This window comes from Nicotiana tomentosiformis, chromosome 7 (assembly GCF_000390325.3).
Source record: "Nicotiana tomentosiformis chromosome 7, ASM39032v3, whole genome shotgun sequence".
Taxonomy (NCBI): Eukaryota; Viridiplantae; Streptophyta; class Magnoliopsida; order Solanales; family Solanaceae; genus Nicotiana; species Nicotiana tomentosiformis.
In genome coordinates this window covers 20,057,340-20,080,070 of record NC_090818.1, presented here as the reverse complement: position 1 = coordinate 20,080,070, position 22,731 = coordinate 20,057,340, and the positions used below count along the sequence as shown (strand labels likewise).

Genomic DNA, 22,731 nt, shown 5'->3' with positions numbered 1-22,731 from the left:
GTTGTTTACATGGTTGGGGAGAAGGTTCTGCTCAAGATTTCACCCATGAAGGGTGTGTTGAGGTTCGGGAGGAAGGGCAAGTTGAGCCCTCGGTATATTGGGCCTTTTGAGATACTTAAGAAAATTGGAGATGTGGCTTATGAACTTGCTTTGCCACCTAGTCTATCAGGTGTTCATCTAGTGTTCCATGTATCTATGCTCCGAAAGTATGTCGGGGATCCGTCTCATATTCTGGATTTCACTACAGTGCAGCTGGACCGTAATTTGACTTATGATGTGGAGCCAGTGGCTATTTTAGACCTACAGGTTCGAAATCTGAGGTCAAAGAACATAGCATCAGTGAAGGTACAGTGGAGAGGCCAGCCAGTCGGAGAAGCTACTTGGGAGATTGAGAAGGAGATGCGGAGCAAATATCCACACCTATTTGAGACTCCAAGTATAATTCTAAACTCGTTATAATGACCCGGCCGGTCATTTTGAATATTACAACCCGAGTTAGTTGGTTCGGGTCCGGAAGGAATTCGGAGTGAAATGAGACACTTAGTCTCGTAATTGAAAATTAAAGTTAGAAAAGTCGATCGGATGGGGACTTATGTGTAAACGACATCGGATTCAAATTCTAATAATTCCAATAGCTTTGAATGATGATTTTGGATTTAGGAGCATGTCCGAAAAATTATTTGGAGGTCCGTAGCGGAATTAAGTTTGAAATGGTGAAAGTCGAATTTTTGGGAAGACTGACTGGGGGTTGACTTTTTGATATCGGGTTCGAAATCTGATTTTAAAAATTTGAATAGGTCCGTTATGTCATTTATAACTTGCATGCAAAATTTGAGGTCAATCGGACGTGATTTGACAGGTTTCAGAGTCGTTTGTAAAAATTGAAAATTTCAAAGTTCATTAGGCTTGTATTGGGGTGTAATTTATGGTTTTAGCATTGTTTGAGGTGATTTGAGGGTTTGACTAAGTTCGTATGACGTTTTAGGACTTGTTGGTATATTTGGTTAAGGTCCCGAGGGGCTCGGGTGAGTTTCGGATGGTTAACAGACCAAAATTTGGACTTAAACAGCTGCTGAAATTTTCTGATATATGTATCTGATTTCCTTATACGCGATCGCTTGAATGCTTCTACGATCGCGTAGGCTTAGCTGGTCAGTAGAGGATTTTTTTCTTCGCGATCGCGTGGAGATATCTGCGATCGCGTAGGGTTAATTTGAGGCAGTGATATTTTGTGCTTCACGATCACGTGAGGCGGGACGCGACCGCGTAGCTATGTGAGTTTGTTATTCGCGAACGCGTGAAGAAGGTCGCATTCGCGTAGAGAAAATGGGCAGAAATGGAAATCACACGTTTGTGCTTCGCGATCGCGTGGTTAGGTCCGCGATCGCGTAGGTCTTTAATGTTGTGCATCGCGATCGCGTGGGAAAGTCCGCGATCGCATAGAGTTAAATTTGGGCTGTGGCAAACTGTTCTTCGCGATCGCGTGGGAATGTTCGCGATCACGTAGAGCAAATGTCTGTGCAGAGAGTTTAAGTTATGAAAATGGGACTTCGTCCCATTTTCCATTTTTGACGGATTTGAGCTCGGGAAGAGGCAATGTTTGGTAGATTTTCAGAGAAAACAATGGGGTAAGTGTTCTTAACTCAATATTGGTTAAATTACCCAAATCTATGGTTATTTTTAGCAGTTAATGGGTGAATTAAGTTGGAAAACTTTAGAAAACCCTCTTGGTTTAGATTAAAGATTTGAGGGTCGAGTTAAGGTCGGATTTTGGTAAAATTAGTATGGTTAGACTCGTGGTTGAATGGGCTTTCAGATTTTGTAACTTTTGTTGGATTCCGAGACGTGGGCCCCACAGGCGAATTTTGAGCTAAATTTCAGATTTTTATGGAAAATTAGTATTTTCTCACGGAATTAATTTCAATAAATTTTATTGACTGAAATAAATTATTTGTGGCTAGATTCGAGGCGTTTGGAGGCCAATTCACGAGGCAAAGGGTTAGCGGAATAAGAATTTCACGGTTTGAGGTAAGTAACAATTTTAAATTTGGTCCTGAGGGTATGAAACCCTGGATTATGTGTTATATGAGTGGTTTTGAGGTGACGCACATGCTAGGTGACGGGCGTGTGAGCGTGCACCGTAGGAATTGGGACTTGGTCAAATTCCTTGGAACTGTGAAATTGAGTTATTTGTTGATATTCGTACATTCTCTACGTGATATGGAAAAATTGAGTTGAGACTCGTATTAAAAATCATGTTTAAATATATGTTGTTATTATTGGTACCCACTGGGGTTATTTCTGTGGTTGATTAATATGTTCAAATTGTAATTTTTCACTCAGTCATATTTATTCATTTTATATCATACCTTAGTCCCTCTTATTATTATTGATGCATCGTATCACTATTTTTGGGCTGCTTATCATGCTTTCTGAGAGCCCGAGAGACTGGAGAGGTTGATGACTGAGTGAAGCCAACGGCCGAATTGTGAGGATATTTATAGATCAGGTTGTACGCCGCAACATATTTATTTATTTATGTCATGATTGGCTTGAAATAGCGCTTGGGCTGAAGGAGCCCTTCGGAGTCTGTACACACTTTCAGTGAGCGCAGGTACCTACTGAGTGCGAGTGCCGAGTGCCGAGTAATGAGTGACTATGAGGAAAGAGTGACTATGAGGAAAGAGTGGCTGTGAGGTTGGAGTGAATGGGAGGACTGAGTAACTGTTACTCTGAGAGGATGCATTAATTTCATTATTTGCTGCATTTCAGCTGTCATATATCACTATTTTGGGAATTTCAGAAAAATATTATTTTCTGTTTCGGTCAAACTTGATATGAAATTTCAGTGAAATCTTAAATGTTGAACTTGAGAGCATGCCTACTCTTTTATATTGAAAAGTATTGTATTTGGACTTAGCCGATAAGCTCGTCACTACTTTCAGTTATTTATTTATTATTGTTACTTACTGAGTTGGTTGTACTCATACTACACCATGCACTTCCTTTGCAGATCCAAGTGTTCCCGGGCATAGCGGGTATTGATTCTCTCGCACGGTTGATTTTCCGGAGATTCAGAGGTAGTTGCCGTGTTTCGCAGACTTTATCTCTCTTTCCCTATCTCCTTGTTTAATGTATTTGGTCTTAGATCGTTATAGACCGTATTTTTCAGACTTGTATTCATACTAGATGCTCATATACTCAGTGATACCGGATTTAGGGAGTGTTTATATATGTATTTGTGAGTTTTTGTTTCCGCTAAATTTAGATATTATGATTTCAAACTTAAAAGATATGGTAGTTTATTGAGATTAACGGCTTGTCTAGTATTAAGATAGGCGCCATCACGACGAGTGAGATTTTGGGTCATGACAGTAGCTAAGATAGAGGGTGCAATTAAACACTTGTTTATGTCAAATAATAACCTATTTGTAGCTAAAATTTTGGAAACTAAAATTGTAACTATGACAATTTTTAGGAAAGCGGTTTACTGCATCGTACAAGTAGTACATTTTCAGGAAATTTGTCCACTTAGATCTCATACCTAATATTGAATCTTCTACTCTATAATAACTTTCAAACTTTTATTGATGATATAGCAGTAAATCTAAGAGTAAGATTACTTGATGTTAACAATATTATGGACTAGTTAATTAAATTCCATATATTAAGGAAACAAAGAAAGTAGGTTACCAAAATATTCACGGTAAAACACATTATAAGAAGGAAGTTTCTGAAGGAGTTTGCAAACTGCAAGTCATTGATCCGAGGTAGAAGATGGCAGTGTCCTTGAGATCACTTGTAATTCTAATCATCCTTTTTGCTGTTGTATCAGGTATTACATTCAATTTTTTCCGTTTACCTAAAGTAGAGTTTTCAATCAGATCTAAACAGTCCTTTTCCTCAATTTCTTTTACATAGTTATACAGAAATAACTGGAATCTAGTAGGCCAACAAGTGGTCAGGAGGCCGCTGAATTTGAACTCACCAAACTATAGTTCAAATTGTAATCTCTGACCACTAGATGCATGTTCATAATTCTTTTGTCTCTTAGAAACCATCGTTTGAAGGGAGCTTGGGAGCAACGGTAAAATTTGTCTTCATGTGACCTCTAGGTCAAGGGTTCGAATCGTGGAAGCAGTCATTAATGTTTGTATTAAGGTAGATTGTCTACATCACAACCCTTAAGGTAATACCCTTTCCCGGACCCTGTGTAAACGCGAGATGCCTTATGCACATGGTTGCTGCTCAGAAACTATCGTTTGTTAAATCTAACACATTAATCAAACTATGGTTTATACATTGACTAATTCTAAAAAGCACAATTTTTTCTCTATCTAATTTTGGCATTCAAGATGAGAAACTCACTTTAATAAGTTTTGTGGATGCAGATGAGAGAAGTATTGCAGTAGTGAATGGATCCAACACATGCAGTATTGAGATAGGATTTAACATATGCACATTTGGATCAGATAGAGATGGATGCTTTCGGAGATGTGTGGAAGGAACAGGACGTACTAATATTCAAGGAACTTGTATAATTAATGACCGTGGAATACCCACCTGTCAATGCACATTTCCTTGTACCTCCAAACCCAATTTACCAATTTCTAACCCTTAGATTTATTGAGTTTTTCATCACAAATGGTGTTTGTCAAATGATTAAAGCTATTTAATATTTGTAGTTCTCTTTCAGTGACTACAAAATTGAATCCTCAATTAGTGACGCAATTTTAACATTTGTGATAAAATGTCAAAAATATTGAGCATTTAATGTTTTCCTTCATAAATTAATATGTTGATCTTCCTCCATGCCATTTTAACTATCGGTTTAGCTCAAAATATTATCCCAAACAAATTGTCACTTTAGAAAAAGAAGTTGTAGTTCTTTTTAATACTGCTCAATTCTCAAAAAGCATTTAATATTGGTTACTTTATAAACTATACTTTGTATTTATTATTTTTTAGTGGACATGAAAAGATTAAAAGAACTAAAACGACCATTAAAATGGGACAGAAAGAGTACTACTCTCTCTCCATAAAGTACGATCAAATTTTGCAATTTTCACTACAAACGAAATGTAGCTCACATCTACACAAATTTCTTTACACTTCTGTAATAGTCCAGTCCATTAGTGATATTATCCGCTCTGGGCCTAGTCCCTCACGGGTTTAAAACGCATCACTAGAGGCAAAGGCCTGTCTACTTATATACCCAACATCTCTCCCGTATTTTGTCGATGTTAGATTCACCTAGTGTGTCACATACACTCCCCTTAGGGACTCAGCGTCCTCGCTGAGGTTTGCCCCACCACTGTTCAAGGTTGAAGAAGCTACTTGGGAAGTAGAAAAAGATATGCAAGTAAAGTATCCTCATTTATTTTAGACTACAGGCATGCACTTGTTATAAATTCGGGGACCGAATACCATATATTTTAAATACGGGTGTATTGGTCATTAGCAAAAAAAAAAAGAGCAAAACAAATAAAATAAGACTAAAAGAATAAAAAAATATATAAAAGAGGGAAAATAGGCTAAAGCTCATCAGATTGAACCTAGCATTCAAATTAAAGGATTTGAAAAAACCCTTAGCCACTAAAGCATCAAACATAGAAAAGTTTCGTTGCTGCCTTAGCAGCAATACCGTGATCGATCAAAAGGAATTAACACATATTTTCGAGCCTCAACAATAGAGTTCCAGGTAACCACAAGTATGCTTCCATCTATTGTGGCAATATTGATTTTAGATATAGAATTTTATAGTAAGTTTGGGTAATTACAAGGGTGCGATTTGATTGGGAATTGGGGAAAACAACTTGTGATTTAACAATAAAAGAAGAAAGAGAAGATGACAATGTATTTTATTTTAAACTTGTATCTCTATGTACAGAAACTAGGCCATGTTTAGTGAAATTGTGATATTAGGATTGAGTTTGGTACTCGATTGTGATGGGTGGTCCGAGATATCAGATCTCGGGGCACAAGACCTATTAGGCAAACACCCGAATTTCGAAGGTCACGATCACCCCCACTCGAGGACTGTTATCTTAAGCATGCCCGGATAACTCGGGATAGCAAGTCCACTGGGCAACACCCGAACTAAAAAGGCTACGGCCATATTAACACAGCTCGGAGACATCCTGTACTCGTAACAAAAACAAGGCCTTCAAAAAATTCATTTTTATAACCGTTTCTAAAGGCTACCCTCGGCAAACCATAAACCTAAACTATTTTGGGGGAATATTTCGGTAACACCGAATCCCTCTGATGCCTAAACACAAAATAATGTTAAAGGTAAGGTTTGTTCGAACCTTAGAACACAACATAATTATTTCATGCTAAGGTATGTCGACCTTTGCTAATACAAATAAAAAAGCAAAGGAAAAATTCAAAATTCAAAAGCTGTGAAAGGGAAAAGCCTTAGATATATATCAAAATTTCTTTTTACAAGAGCTGAATAGCTCCAATACATATTTTTACAAAGGCCGAACGGCCTCGACAAAAAGATAGTACAAAAAATAAAAGGCAAAAATGCCTAAAAAGATCCTAAACTGCCTAATCTTCATCAGGGGCCACGTCATCACCTACGTGGTCTTCGCCACTATCTGATTCACCCGACTCTTCAGACCCCTCAGAATCTTCCGCAAGATAAGCCTGCTTCCTGGCCTTGGCTTTGTATATCTTGGTTGTCTCGACTTCAGCCAATAAGTCAAAATTCTGAGCATGGACTCCCTCGAGGGCCTCCCTTCGGGATTGCTACTTCGCATGCTTCACCACGTGTCTCGCTTGGTCCTAAATTGCCTCGGCATCGGCCTTATCATCTGCCTCGGCCTTGACCACGGTAACCTCTAACTTGGCCGCCTCAAGCTCCTTGGCCAGATTCTCTTGACCGGAGACAACCGAGTTCAGTTGAGACTGAAACCCTTCAATCTTTTTGGCCTGCACCAAGTTTTTCTCCTTTTTAGCCCGAAGCTGAACCTCAGCTGAAGCTAACTGAACCCGGGAAGCCTTCTCCCCCGAGGCCAGGCGATCCATGTTCTTCTTCCATTCTTCGGCCTCGACTTTGATCGTATCCAACTCCCCCGGAGCTGATTGATCTGGTCAAGCTTCTTTTGAACCTGCGGGTTCGGATCATTAGCCACTGTGTCTGGCTCATCATGACTAACTTCAAAAACTCTTCTTACCTGCTCGACCAATTTGGCATGCTCCTTCCGAGCCGCTTCTAGCTCAGACTGGGATTTTTCACTAAGAAGCTTGTAAGCATCCTTCTTCTCAATAAGCTCCCGAGTCTCGACCTCGTGACGTTTGAACTATTCCCGGTATCGAAGAAAAGCCTCGTGATGAAGTATTGAGGCCTGCAAGCACAAAGGAAAATGTCATGATTATTTACGAATAAATCTAAATACATAATAAAGGGACATTCGAAGTTACCCGATTCAATGCCTGTTGAGCTTCGTTGAACAGGAAGGGCACTTCCACCTCGTTCATTTTGGCCTGATCCTCTTCGGTCACCAAGCACGAAGGTAACTGGCAATCCCCACGGGGAAAGAGAGAACTCGAACATCTTTCGGAAAGGACATGAAGATTGCTCGCTTTCGGGTAGGATCGACACTCAGAGCTGGGAACCGATTCACTAATTTTGGGCTCGAAGAAGACCCACCAACTCCCGGAGATGGTATCTTCTTTGGTACCTGTAGGTCACCCAATCCGGTGAAATCCTTCAAGGTGGTAGAATCCAAGCCGTCGAAGAAGTTGTGAAAAGAATCTGCTGCTCCTTGGGGCCCCTCGTTGAGGTCACCTTTCAACGTCTGAGCTTCGTTTATCATAGAATCAGTAAGCGAAGGCGACCCGGAGAGATCTAATTACCCCGAGTTAGTACTTTAGAACATTATATTCTGACTGAGAAGTACCGTCCACAGTTTCTTTGTCGGTCTCCCCAGCTCGGGGCAAAACGGCCTCAACCCTCCCTAATTCGTGGACCTCAGCCATTGCTTCTTCTTCGGCCTCCCTGGTTTGAGGCATTTCAGAACCACTTCTCATGCGGGGCACCAATTCGGATTCTTCTTCTTTTTCTTCGGACTCATCCCTCAACCGGTGGACTGAGTCCGATGGGAGTCTTTGGGCATATTTTTCTTTTTTAGGTTTACGCGTTAGCCACTTCCTCGGTCTCTTCTTTTCAGGGCTCGAGGAGCTCAGAGTTTTTTTTTCTTTTCTTCTCTTTATCCTGTTTCAGAGCATGGGGCTCGATGTAAATATTATCATCACCGGACGGAGGCCTCATTTAAACATCTTTTGGTAAACCTCCAAAAGGAAAGTAAAACAAGTTAAAAGTCGACAGAGTGAAAGTAAGGTCAAATGTAACTTAAAGAAAAAATCTCACCATGATAACGGGCCTCCCATCGGCCCTTCGAAATCTCACGCCATGAACGCTTGGAGTAAGATCTTTGTATTGCGATACCCTCGACCTATTCCTTGAGTCGAGGAACTGTATCAGGCATCCGAGCAGTAGTTGCACCGTCACAAAATATTGATGAGAAGGAAAGAAAAGGAAAAGCTATAAAATAAATCTTAAAGGCAAGGTTTTACTTATGTTTCATGTTCAATTTTTCAGGAAATGGCATATCCTCAGCTGGGATTAAATTCGAGGTCTTCACTCTAACAAATCGGCCAAACCAGCCTCGGTCCCGATCCTCATCGATGCTCGAGAATGGGGCCTTACTGGACCGACATGCAAGCTTGATTAATCCCCCTCGATAAAGTCAGGGACTATACAAATGCATTAAATGATCGATAGTGAAGGGACACCCCTCGAGCTTGCTCACAAAGAAGTGAAGAAGAATTACTATCCTTCAAAACGAGGGGTGAATTTGACAAAGGGTCACCTCGTACCTCTTACAGAAGGCGACGATGACCGGGTCCAAGGGACCCAATGTGAAGGGATACGTGTAAACACTCAAAACACCCTCCACGTGGGCGGTAATGGCTTCCTCGGGCTTGGGTACCACCACGTGCTTTCCAGCCCAGTTACAATCTTCTTTGACCTTGGAGAGGACGTCCTCGGTGATCGAGCAGATATATCTCGAGACCGGCTCACACCGACCCGGCACCGAGGAGGTTTTCTCGACCTTAAAATCAGAACCGGTTGGGCACCCCTTAGGTACGAATAATTTCATAGGCAGGTCCAGCACCGGTTCCTCAACAGCAATACACAAAACGTTTTCCTCAACAGGTGGTTGTGAGGAAGAAGGGTTTTCTTTTTGAGGAACGGACTTTGAAGTCTTTGCCATTGCTTCTAAATAGAGGAGAAAAGAAGGTGATGATAAAAGAAGAGGTGTAATTAGCAGATAACTTATGAAAGCTTTCAGAAAACCAGAAAGGAAGAAGTTTTAAAATTAAGTTTTCAGAAAATGAGAAGATGAGAGTGATGAAATATTTCTTAAAACACAAGAGCCCAATGTAAAAGTTCTAATGAATGGATGAAATATGGCATTTATAGTTTTCTCAAACGGCGGTTCATATCTTGTAGCGGCCGACTGTTAACTAACACACATTTAATTCCTTGAAAACTGGACCGACGGGCCATTTCAACTATTCTTGTCACTTACATCATGAATTCATCGTCATGATTTATCGGAGAGAGAATCGGAAGCTCGTATCGTTTCTCATCATTTACTATCCGAAAAACAAGGGGATTTGACGTCATGTTTTTGTCACTTATGTCATGATACATCGAAGTGAGAATCTGAGGGTCATGTCGTTCTTTGTCATTTACTCTCCGAAGAACGAGGGGACTATCTGTATACGGGTAAAATCGAGCTCGATATTTGATCGAACTTCCGAACTCCCTGTTTAGGCCGGGGTCAAAATATCTGTGATCGGGTGAAGTCAAGCTCAAAGATCGATCTGACATCTAACACCATCAGCCAAGATCGGCACATGATGATTATGATCGAACCCAAAGCATTGTCAAAGTTAGCCATCGAAGATTTGCCCTCGAGTTTACCGAAGGCGTAACTGGTCATGTTTCTAACGGTCTTGAAGAGATATTTGCCAACGCGTCCGACAGGGGTCCGTAATTCTCGCCATTAACCAATCATTATGACAGAAATCACGGAACGAGTCAAAAAGGGACCAACGGTGAGCAAATCATAGACTTTTGCCTTTTATAGAACAATAAGATAATATCTTAAAGGGTAGGTTTTCCCTAATATATAAAAGGGTACTTAACAATTCATGGGACACATTATAAGATATATTGATAAGCAATACATTCTCTAAGTTCTTACTCTTTGATATCTTTGTATCAATAAAAGTGCATTCAACTCAAGGGTAGCTTGCTTTCCTAAGCTGAAATCATCCAATTCGTGTGGTTTGTAGTTAATTTATCGCTATTTATTTCAATTGCAATCTAATTTATCGCTTTGTATCAAGTTAATCCGCATATCTTTTAAACCCCTAACAAATTTAATTGTTATCCGATTTTGAGGATAAGCAATAGTCATTAATTACCTATGTAAACATTCAATAAATTCGTTGCGGCGTGCAACCCGCTCCAACATTATAAACTTAAAATAAATCCGTTAACCATCCGGAATCCACCTGAGGCCCTCGGGACCTTAACCAAATATACCAACACATCCCAAAATACATTACAAACTTAGTCAAGCATTTAAATAACATCAAATAATGCTAAAACCACGAATCATACCCCAATTCACGCTTAATGAACTTTAGAACTTCAAAATTCTACATTCGATGCCAAAACTTATCAAATCAAGTCCGATTGACCTCAAACTTTGCACACATGTCATAATTGACATTACAGACCTACTCCCACTTCCGAAATCGAAATCCGACCACGATATCAAAAATGTCCACTACCTGTCAAATTTTCAACTTTCGCCAATTGGCGCCGAAATGACCTGCAGACCTTCAAATCGACATTCGGTCACTCTCCCAAGACCAAAATCATTATACGAACTTGTTGGTACCTTCAAATCCTGATTTCGTGGCCGTTTACTCTAAAGTCACACCTTAGTAAATTCTTCCAACTTAAAGCTTACGAAAGTAGAATTTTTCCTTCCAAATCAACTCCGAACTTCCCGAAATTCAATTCCGGACACACGTACCAGTCAATATACCTGAAGTGAAGCTACTCAAGGCCTCAAACCGCTGAACGACGCGCTAGAGCTCAAAACGACCGGTCGGGTCGTTACATTTTCCCCCACTTAAATATACATTCGTCCTCGAACGTGCTAAGGACTGCTCCAGAGTTGTCTGATATCACTGTACAACACCTTGTGCACCTACCCGTGCCACCACATTCCAGTTGAACACATTAGCTTGAGCCAGACTAAAAATTCTCCCTATAACCTTAGCTAACAAGCTTTAAAACCAAGTTCCAACTTCCGAATTTCCTTACAAGGCCTGATTCTAACACACGAACACCGTACCAATCACCACGCACTGTACCAAAACATGATCAGGCATCTATGCTGAAATCACACCATGCACCACATAAGTCGGTTGCCCCTAATAACATCCTCCGGCTATAATAGCTGAAAGTTCACGAATCCAGTGCCCGAAATACATCTCATCACACATATAAATCATGTTCCAAATCTCGCAATACTGCCACGGTGAAAAAGATATGTAGAAACTCATAACCACCTGTCGAATCAATAATTCATGGAGTCTCTCCTTCTGACAAGAACCATTACCTCATTTTGAGCTGAATAACGATATTTTCCCTCTAATGTACCTTATATAAATTTGATTGCACAAATTTCAAGTCCAATAATCTCGTGTCATCCAGTATAAGCTGCTCAGGCAATAAGTCATCTCAAACACTGCCAAAAATCTCATATGATGCCAATAATGCGCTAGCAAGCTACAAACTCGAATGCGCTACATAAGGAAAAACGAACTCTGGAAAAGGAATTATCCAGCCCGCGTAACGAGTAAGACGGTCGAATAGACGCTATGAACCCTTCTCAGAGAATGAGAAGCAAAATACGCAGTAATAGATATAGGGAACCATACTCAACATATCACTATTGCAGCGTGCAAATCGATCCAGACAACATACCAGTGGAAGCGTGCCACCCGATCCACACACAACAATAAATAAGGAAATGCCCATCAATCCATAATGCTTATACCTAAGAAATAACGAATATTGACCACAAGCACGCAAAGTGCCAAAAATACAACTCTTGGGAGACGGATAGCGTAATACGCCACAAAACCCAAGCACGACTAAGGTGCAATAAATGATCTACATCTCGAGAGCCATCCTGCTTATACGACACCAGAGGCTACACGTTACCTCAACACACGTGCGAATAATCAAGCCGTCTCAATCCAGAACAAATTCCCATAGTTCACAACCAAAGGAATAGAGCGCCTTCCAGGCATAAGCTCTCACATTAACGATAGTACCAAAACAAAATCTTTGTACTTGGTTTCGATCCTTAACAATTAAGTGGCTAGCATGCCACGCTTATACAAATCTCCCCGTGGGACACGCTCCCACGACCTTCCGCACCAGGTAGCAAAGTTTGCGCCCCTATACCACTAACCGTACGAATCTATAAAGAAATTCAACAACCCACAAATCAGTACACAATTTTCCTTCCATAAACACCATTCCCGGGCGACACTAAGATAACGCTAGCTTACTCTAAACATCTAAATTATTCCCCTGCTCATCCGAGCTCGTGATATTCTTATCAACACCGAACTGCAACCTTGATCCTCAACTTCCAATTCACATGTCGCTCACTGCACCTACCATGCCGCTACGTAATAATACAAGCATTCACCATAACCCTTGAACTATTAGTAGAATGAACACTTCATTGGCTAGAATTCTTCCACTTAACTCAGTTCAGAAGAACAATGCAACACGTAACTGAATTTCTAATCCGCAGAAAATACAAACCTCAAGTCGTGATCTAGACTGTCATGACTCTTCCGGAATCCATTTACACAACAAGGCCATCTGGATTCAAATACCTCCCAAATCGATCAGATTTTGGGACTGTCAAGCCCGCACGTACGTCCACAAACTACATATATAACTTCACGCACCGAAGGAACTCACCATTGACACAATCATGCCGATTCGACCATTACTAACCGACATAAATTCATTCAATCTACTCTTGACCTGACTTAGAAATATAATAGCTCCATTCATAACATAACAAACTCTGTTTGCACACATCCCAAGTGACCCAAATTGCGAGACCACCTTGTCTCAATACCCATGAATAATATTACACCTTCTTACCATAGCATCTTTAACTGGTACCCCCATTCTGCAAGACCTTCCGTGAATCCGACTATCTCTTCCTTTCCTCCAATACTGCACCGCATACCTGATGATAACGTAGAACATTCCAAGTCCCATTCGTAATCCACTGTGAAGACTCGATCCTTAACCATATGACGGACCCAAAATCCTTAGGCCGTTGTTGAGATTCACCCACTCTGACATGATCTCGAACATAACCAACTTCAACGCTCTGCTAGCACATGAACACACTCTCAAAGAAGCAACCAGCCGAATTATTTTCCTTGTACATTACATCCACAAGAAGCATAAACTCGGAGTCTTCCCAAATCCTGCACCTCAATTGATGAGGCAAAATATAGCATACATTTATCAATTTCTCCGTTCAAATTACCCCTGATGTTTCCTTTTCTTAGTCACAATTAATCCACCGATGCACCGATAACCAGAAGTTGCAAAGTAGACAACCACGCGATCCAATCATAAACGGTAGGTCTCCCCCACTTAGCTTTAAGCTGCCATCATATAATACAGAGCCCACAACGATTCTTCCTTCTTATTAACCATGATCCCGCACCGTTAACCCACCAAATTTCTCAAAGTCTTTTGTTAAGCTTTTCATGAACATCCTGAATCACCAGTCATAGTCACACACTCGACCTCTTACCGGGTAGCAAGTAATATTCCTCGCAGAAGCTTCATCAACATCACGCCACCGCTAACCTGCTCATAGAAGATAACCCACATGTGGAATTCCTTACCGACATCTTCCAACGATGCTGCACTGGGTACAACTACCACGTAATCAGTAAATTCTCCCGAGCTCATGCTCGCCCACTAGTTGTATAAGTTTGCTCCTTCCCTGTTGACATCAACTAAAAGTTCAACAATACCTTCCGAACTCAAGTCATATTGCACCTGAAACGATAATCAGATTTTCACACCCCTTTTCATTTCAAACAAACTCATTTATGCCAATACTCAATCCTTCTTCGTGCATTAACCATCACTCTAAATAAAATACGTAGGCCAAATCACTATCCATCACGATTCCCAAACCGTTCTACACTTTCTCAAGGCACGCGGCTATCCATCCATAGAATCTATATGCTAATCTGCCACTCTTAATTCGGTTAAACAATCTCCTTTAAGCAACTCTCAACCTCTGCTTCTTATACTTGGCCATACTTCAACCATCGCGAAATACTTCCCGCCATGTCTTCCCTCATACTTTGTTGCCCAATTGTTGCATTAAATCAAAAAAGCATCTCTCTAGCACCTGAACTAATAGATTGTTACCTAAGCCTCTCCAAAGATCATCTCTCTCGAGCCATCAATATTAGAAATACCAATTCAATTCTAAATCACTGCACACCGCTACCTCTGACAACCGCCCCTCAGGTACCATTTCACAACATCCTGCCCCCGAAGGCTAAATCCAAGAAGACCGTAACACCAACGAACCGTAATGCGTTCAAACAACGATGACACCGCATCACAATGAAAATTCCACCACGCTCGAAAATATCAAGTCTCGTTACTTTATCAACCAAACATAGACATCTATAGTCTTATTGCCTTTCCTCCGCTAGAATTAAATGCTGAACCCCTTAATCATGCATTGAGAAATCCTCTCTTTAAGCCATTCACTGTCTCAACACATAAATGAGCATCTTACAATTACACTAACATTGTGCGATAACAACTTATAGACATCGTAGCAATAATTGTACAGTCTCGAAACTATAGAGAATACAGATACTGAGCTAGAACAAAAGAACATTTCCCGTAAGGCGACGATAATAGCCTGCCCGAACAGGCAGGGAAAAATATCCTGCACCACGTCTGCAGTACCACTACTACTCCTCGACGCCCAATTGATAACAAGCGCTTCGCGTTGCATAAGATTGAGTAGGAAAGAAATAAAGGCACAAGCCTCAATGGAATCAAATCATACGATGAGGAAATAAAGAAGGGAATTGCTTCTAACATCCCTATAGCCTCTCGAAGATAAGTACAGACGTCTCCGTACCAATCCGCAAGACTCTACTAGACTTGGTCATGACTCGTTAGACCTAAGTGAACCTAGAGCTCTGATACCAACTTGTTACGACCCAAAATTTCCACCTTCGGGACCGTGATGGCGCCTAACATTTCACTTGCTTGGCAAGCCAATGTTAGAATAATTTAAACCATTTTTAACAATTCATTTTTTTTTTGGTAATTATAATTTTCATTAATCACCAAGAGCAATCGTTACAAATCAGCATAGTCATCCTCGACTTGCTACAATCCATACATAATCTTATCTCTATAACTATATTATATGCAGTACATAAATCCTCATAGAACTATCTTTGCATGCTGGTCTTTGTATTTTTATTTTTGCCTTAGAAATGAAGCTGATGCATTTTGTCCTCACTCCCCTTTGTGCTATAATATTGCATATGCATGCCACTTCCTTAGCTATCTGTTCTACATTTTTTGCTTGATCTTCAAACACTCTATTGTTCCTCTATTTCCAAATCACGTAGCTATATTTTGCATACATCATCTTGAGTATCTTTGCTTTACATGACTTACCTTTGGATTGGAAAAGCAGCCATGTAAACACTCGTTGCCAAGAATTAGTAAGAGCATCCAATAGTGGTAACCATCTCAACAATCTCATCCATACTGCTTTGGAGAAGCTACACTCACCAAAAAGATGAAGATGTGATTCATCTGCAGCCATACATAGAATACACCGTGAGTTCACTTGGATTCCCCATTTGGCTAGTCGATCCACAGTTAACAGCCTTTCATAATACTGGAGCCACATTGTAAACACTGCTTTAGGTCTAGCCTCATTATGGAATAGCAAGGTTCTCCATTCTACTTTGTTATGATTACCCAGGAGCCTTAAGTATATCTGCTTAATGAAGCTCCTATGCTACTTTAGTGCTGGCATTTGATGTATATTTTTTCTAGCATCCAGAATCTTCCTCACCATCCAACTTGCCTGTTTTGGGATAGCCATGCCAAGTATGTTTTGCCCTTTGATGTAGTATGTATGAATCCATCTTATCCAAGCTTTATCCTTCTTATGAGCCAGGTCCCAGTATGCTTTAGTGATTGTTTCCTTATTCCACACTTGGAGATTTGTCAAGTTATAGCCCCTACTGATTTAGGCAGGCACATCTTATCCCAAGCTATCAATGCTCTCTTTGTGATTGTATTGGTGCCAGACCATATGTAACTTCTAAAATATACCTCTATCATCTTTATAACCTCTGCTGGTATAATGAACAATTGAGCACAGTAAGATTGAATGCCAAATAGAACAGTTTGCACTAGCTGCACTCTACCAGCATAAGATAGTTTCCGAGCAGTCCAAGATGATACTCTTGCTACAACTCTCTCTACCAACGGCTGCCATTGCATAATGGTTAACGTTTTTGTGTCTAAAGGAATCCCCAAGTATTTGAAAGGTAGCTCCCCTAATGAATAATCTGTACTCTGTAGTATTCTCATTTGTTCTGGCTTTGTCACTCCACCAAAGTAGATAGAACTCTTTGTTAGATTAGCTTGTAAACCAGAAGCAACAGAGAATTGCTTAAAGCAATGGTGTAGAGCTTGTACAGAACCAGTGTCAGCCTTGGCAAACATGAGTAGATCATCTGCAAAACTGAGATGAGTTATGTTCAGTTTGTTACATCTTGGATGGTATTTGTACTCCTTTACTTGCTTCAATCCTCTAAGTAGCCTTTTCAGATACTCCATGGTAATTTCAAACAAGAATGGTGACATGGGGTCACCCTGTCGAAGTCCTTTAGCAGCATTAAAAGGCTTTGTCAATTCTCCATTGATCATGATAGAGTAGCTCACTGTCAACATACATGTTTTCACCTATTGGAGGAATTTTGTAGGAAATCCTAAGTATTCCCTAAGCTTATCCAAGTATACCCATTCCACTGATTCATAAGCTTTCATCATGTCCACATTCAACATGCATCTGGGAGATATATGTTTCTTGTTGTATGCTTTGACAAGTTCATGGGCTAATATGATATTATCTGTTATTTTCCTTCCTGGGATAAATCCTCCTTGAGCTTCAGAGATGATATGTGGCATTATCTTTTGCAATCTTCCAGTAATGACTTTAGATATTAACTTGTATAATACAGTGCAACAAGCAATGGGCCTGAAATCCTTGATTGTCACAGGGTTGGGGATCTTAGGCATCAAGGTTATAGTTGTGCAGTTGATAGATGGATACATTACTCATGTGTGAAAGAATTATTTCACTGCTACATACACTTCCTCTTTGATCACAGGCCAAACTTTCTTGAACAATTCTGCATTATAGCCATCTATTCTTGGCGCTTTATTACTTCGAATATCTTTCAGCCCTTCATATATCTCCTGATCAGTCACTTCTGCATTTAACTCTATTTGTTGTTATTGTGTTAGAGTTGGTCCATTCTTCATAACCATCATATTGACAGCAGGCAGTTTACTGGCCTTAGACCCCATCCGACTTTTGTAGAACTGTACTATCTCCTCCCTAATAGCTGCTGGTTCTGTGATAGTAAAACATGGTAGAGCTTGTATTTCAGTGATCTGTTTCTTTTGTTGTCTCTCTTTTATGACACCTAAATAGAATTTATTATTGGTATCTCCCAATTTGATCCAAGTTGCTCGAGCCTTCTGCTGTAGAATTCCTTCTTCCACAAGTGATCATGTCTCCAGTTTGTGTAGCCATTCCCTTTCCTGTTTTAGTAATGGATCAGAGTAGTGTGTTTGCATTTGACTTTGAACTTGAGAGAGAGCTATCCGAGCTTGTTCTATCTTCTCTGTTACTCCTTTAAACTCTGTTGCATTTACGTGCTTAAATTGACTTTTAAGCTCTTTAAGTTTGAATCAGATGTTCTTCATTTTCCCTGATGCTTTGTTCTTTCTCCACCCTTCAGCTACCATCGACTGGAAAGATGCATGATTTGCCCAAACATTGAAGAATCTGAATGGACATTTGGTTTGAGTCTTAGGCTGCCTTATATTAATGATCATATGGTTATGATCTGAAATATAAGGCTCTCCATACTTTGTAACTATATGGCCATAATTCATTATCCAGACATCATTTCCAAATAACCTATTTATGAGACTCCACACTTTGGCATCTCCTTGTTATTTATTAGTCCATGTAAAGTAGTCCCCTCTCCAAGGTAGCTTAGTAATGCAGATATTGTGGCAAAGTTCTGAAAAATATCTAATGTCTGCATTGGTCACAAGCACCTTAGACATTCTGTCTTAAGGAGTAAGTAGTGCATTGAAGTCTCCCCCAATTATCCATGGTCCTGTAGTTGTTTGTGCTATCCTTTGAAGATGTTGCCATAGATTTTTCCTTTGTTCAGCTACATTTTGTCCATACACTACTGTGAGATAGCATTGCATTCCATTATGTTTCCCTGTAACTTGGCAATGAATAAATTGATCTTGTTTATCAATTGGCTGCACTTCATACGTTTGGTCATCCCATATAATCCACACCCTACCATTCACTGCATGCTCATAATTGGTTATCTTGTTCCATCTAGGGGTAATTTTACTCATCACCCTTTCTGATTTAGCTTCTTTCACCTTTGTTTCTACCAAACCAGCTAGCTTTATATGTTTTTCCTTTATGTACTGCTTTATTTCTTTTTGCTTATATCGCTTATTCAAACTCCTGATATTCCAAATCAACCACGTCATTGTTGCAGAGCATCTCCACCTCCCCTATCAGGAGGCATAGGATTCTCAATTCTCTCATCTTCTCTTTGCAGGATTTGGAATCTATTATGAGTTGATATTGAAGTTGTCCCATAAGCAATTTTCCTGTTACTGTTCAGTACAAGCCATTCTCTATTCATTCCATGATTTTGACTTTCTTTTGCTTTCTCTTTGTCCTTTGTTGTTGCAGATTTCACACTAGGCTCAGTAGTTATTATCGCAGTAGTATGATCCCGTGTCTGTGCTTTGGTTGTTGCATTATTCTGCTCAACTGAAGGTTGTTGTCCCTGCCCTTTAACTTTCCACCTTGTAGTGACCTTACCCTGTCTTTTCGTTTCTTTAGTTTGTTCTTCTTTGTTTTCTCGTTTAGTCAATTCACAATCATGGCCAATCTTCATACACTCTGCACAATAGTGTGGCTTCTATTCATATATGACATGTTGTTGGAACATTCTCCCCGATGGATATTGTAGTGTCAACTCTGTCGGAAGCTTTTTAGTGACATTTGCCTCCACCAGAATTCTTACATAGGATATGCGCATCTGCTTTGTTGTGCATTCATCCGCAAAGAGTGGTTTTCCTATGGAACTTGCCATTTTACTTAGAGCCTTATTTCCCCAGCAACTCATTGAAAACTTTGGTAGTGTGCTCCACAATGGAATTCAAGAATTCAGCCTTAAGGTCAAATTCATAGGACTACTGTTTTAGGATCATTGGTCTACCATTGATTGTGTGTGGACCTCCATATAGAATATCATTCAAATCATCAATTGTATGGAATTTAGCAATGTAATACCCTTCCTCGTGTAGAAATAGATCTAGAGCAGTCACTCGACTCTAATTTTGAGCTATGTATCTCTGCATGAATTTATAACCAGGTGTATCCCCACCTACATAGACAAATAGGGCACACTGCCACTTCTTAGTTTGATTGTCAATTTCATCCTTATCCAGTTTTACCACAATATTACCATCAATTTTCTTTGGCGGGATATAAGAGAGTGTCATACCATTTTTTGAAGATCTATTACCTGCAAACAGATTTACCCATGGTTTTCCCGGTGGAGGTGGATCTGCATCTACCAGTTGTGGTCTGGTAGTCTCCCCCGATGGTATTGTTCCATTATTTTTTGGCTCTGTCTCTGAAATTTCCCCATTGGCCTTTGTATTTTCCACTACTTTGTTCACTGGTGTGCCTTCACAGGATGACGATGCCACATTCATCTGGATTGCACTTAGGTTTAGCCATTTCGTCGGTCCTGCTGTTGTGTTTGAAGATCCCAATTTTTGTAAGCTAGGTTGAAATTGATTGCCAATCGGAGTAGTTGCTTGTTGTGTATTACCTTTAGCTAATGTATCTGCTATTACTGTTGCGCTTATTGCTTCTCCGACCGTCACGAGTGGATCTCGTTTTGGCCGGCCTCACTATCTCGCCATGGCTGATTCTCAGACGGCGTACGTTAGCATAACGTGCGCCGAGAGCCTAGATAGAGAAAAACGCATTCACTTTGTGTTTATTCTTTAGTATGCAATTATTTTTTTTAACAACAATTCATTTTTTTAACAAAAATTCATTTTTAATTAAATAGTAAAGAAACCAACGACCGGAATAATATGTGAATTTAAATGTGCAAACCAAAGATAAAACGATGTCTAAATACCATCCAAGAACTGGAGTCACAAGTGCACGAGCTTCTAGAATAATACAAACAAGGGTCTGAATAAAATAAAGTTGTCTAAAAAAAAGCACACAACTAAGATAAAGTAGAAGGGGACTTCAAAGTTGCGAACGTTGTGCAGCTATACCTCAAGTCTCCTTTGATAGTTGAATCCGAGAAAATCTATAGTACGCCATTGGGACCAACTCCGGTATCTGCACAAGAAGTGCAGAGTGTAGTATGAGTATAATCGACCCTATGTACTCTGTAAGTGCCGAGCCTAACATATATAAAGTAGTAGCGAGGCTGAGGCAGGTCACTTACATTAACCTGTACGCAATAATAATAATAATAATAATAATAATAATAATAGTAAAACCAGTAAATCATATCAATTATTGAAATCAATTCATCAGGAGTCATAAACCTTCAATTAATTTTTCGTTGCAGCATGCAACCCGCTCCAATAATATAATTTTAAAATAAAATCTATCGCGGCGTGCAACTCGCTCCAACAATATAAACAATCAATAAATCTGTTGCAGCGTGCAATCCGCTCCAACCATATAAACGTAAAATAAATCCGTTAACCATCCGGAATCCACCCGAGGCCCTCGGGACCTTAACCAAATATACCAACACGTCCGAAAATATATTACGAACTTAGTCGATCCTTCAAATCACATCAAACAATGCTAAAACCACGAATCACACCCCAATTCACGCTTAATGAGCTATAGAACTTCAAAATTCTACATTCAACGCCGAAACCTATCAAATCAAGTTCGATTGATCTCAAATTTTGCACACATATCATAATTGACATTACGGACCTACTCCCACTTTCAGAATCGAACTCCGATCTCGATATCAAAAAGTTCACTACCGGTCAAATTTCCCAAAAATCATTTAATTTGAAACTTTCGCCAATTGGCGCCGAAATGACCTACGGACCTCCAAATCGACATCCGATCACGCTCCCAAGACCAAAATTATCATACGAACCCGTTGGAACCTTCAAATCCTGATTCCAAGGTCGTTTACTCAAAAGTCACACCTTAGTAAATTCTTCCAAATTAAAGTTTTCGGAAGTAGATTTTTTCCTTCAAAATCGACTCCGAACTTCCCGAAATTCAATTCCGGCCACACGTACCAGTCAATATACCTGAAGTGAAGCTACTCAAGGCCTCAAACTGGTGAACGGCGCGCTAGAACTCAAAATGACCGGTCGGGTCGTTACATTCAATCATATATATACCACGTATAAATGTTATTGTTATTAAGTAGTTTTCTTAATGTTTATGTTAAAATCTTAAACCACAATTATAGATGATCAGGGTGAAATTAAACACTTGTTATATTGAAATATTTGAAGTAATCTATTTCTAGCTCAAAATTGGACAAAAAATGCAACTTTTTCAATTTTCAAGAAGGTGGTTTACTTTCACACAAGTAGTGCAACTTTAGAAAACTTAGATTTCATACCTAATATAGGGTCTTTTGCACTATATATCATGGAAAGTTATACAATGACTTTCAAACTTGTTCCAATGATATAGTAGCAAATCTTTATGTAAAAATGATTAATGGTAAGAGTATTATGGACTGGTTAATTAGATGCTATATATGCAAAAAAAAAACAAGGAGAAGAGGTTGCTAAAATCTCGATGGTGAAACATTATAAGAAGGAAGTCTTTGGAGGAGTTTGCAAACACTAATTATCATTCATCAGATATACAAGATGGAAAAGTCCTTGAAATCACTGGCAATTCTAATCATCCTTTTTGCTGTTGTATCAGGTTTTACATTAATTTTTTTCCTTTTACCTAAAGTAGAGTTTTCTGTCAGATCTAATCTTTTCTTATACTCGATTTCTTTTACATAGTTATAAAGGAGATTGGAATCCAATAAACCAACATGTGATATAAATCATATACAGTTAAACCTTTCTATAACAGTCATTAACATTTCACTATAATGACCGAATATATTTTGGAACCGATTTTCATGTTGCCTTATATT

General features: G+C 39.6%; 1 long non-coding RNA gene across 1 annotated transcript; it reads left to right on the top strand.

Annotated features, from left to right (window-relative positions):
* Positions 1-3,694: 3,694 nt before the first annotated feature.
* On the top strand, positions 3,695-4,707 carry LOC117281288 (uncharacterized). Its single transcript, XR_004511894.2, has 2 exons — positions 3,695-3,835; positions 4,392-4,707. It is a non-coding gene; the product is annotated as an uncharacterized lncRNA (long non-coding RNA).
* Positions 4,708-22,731: the final 18,024 nt, after the last annotated feature.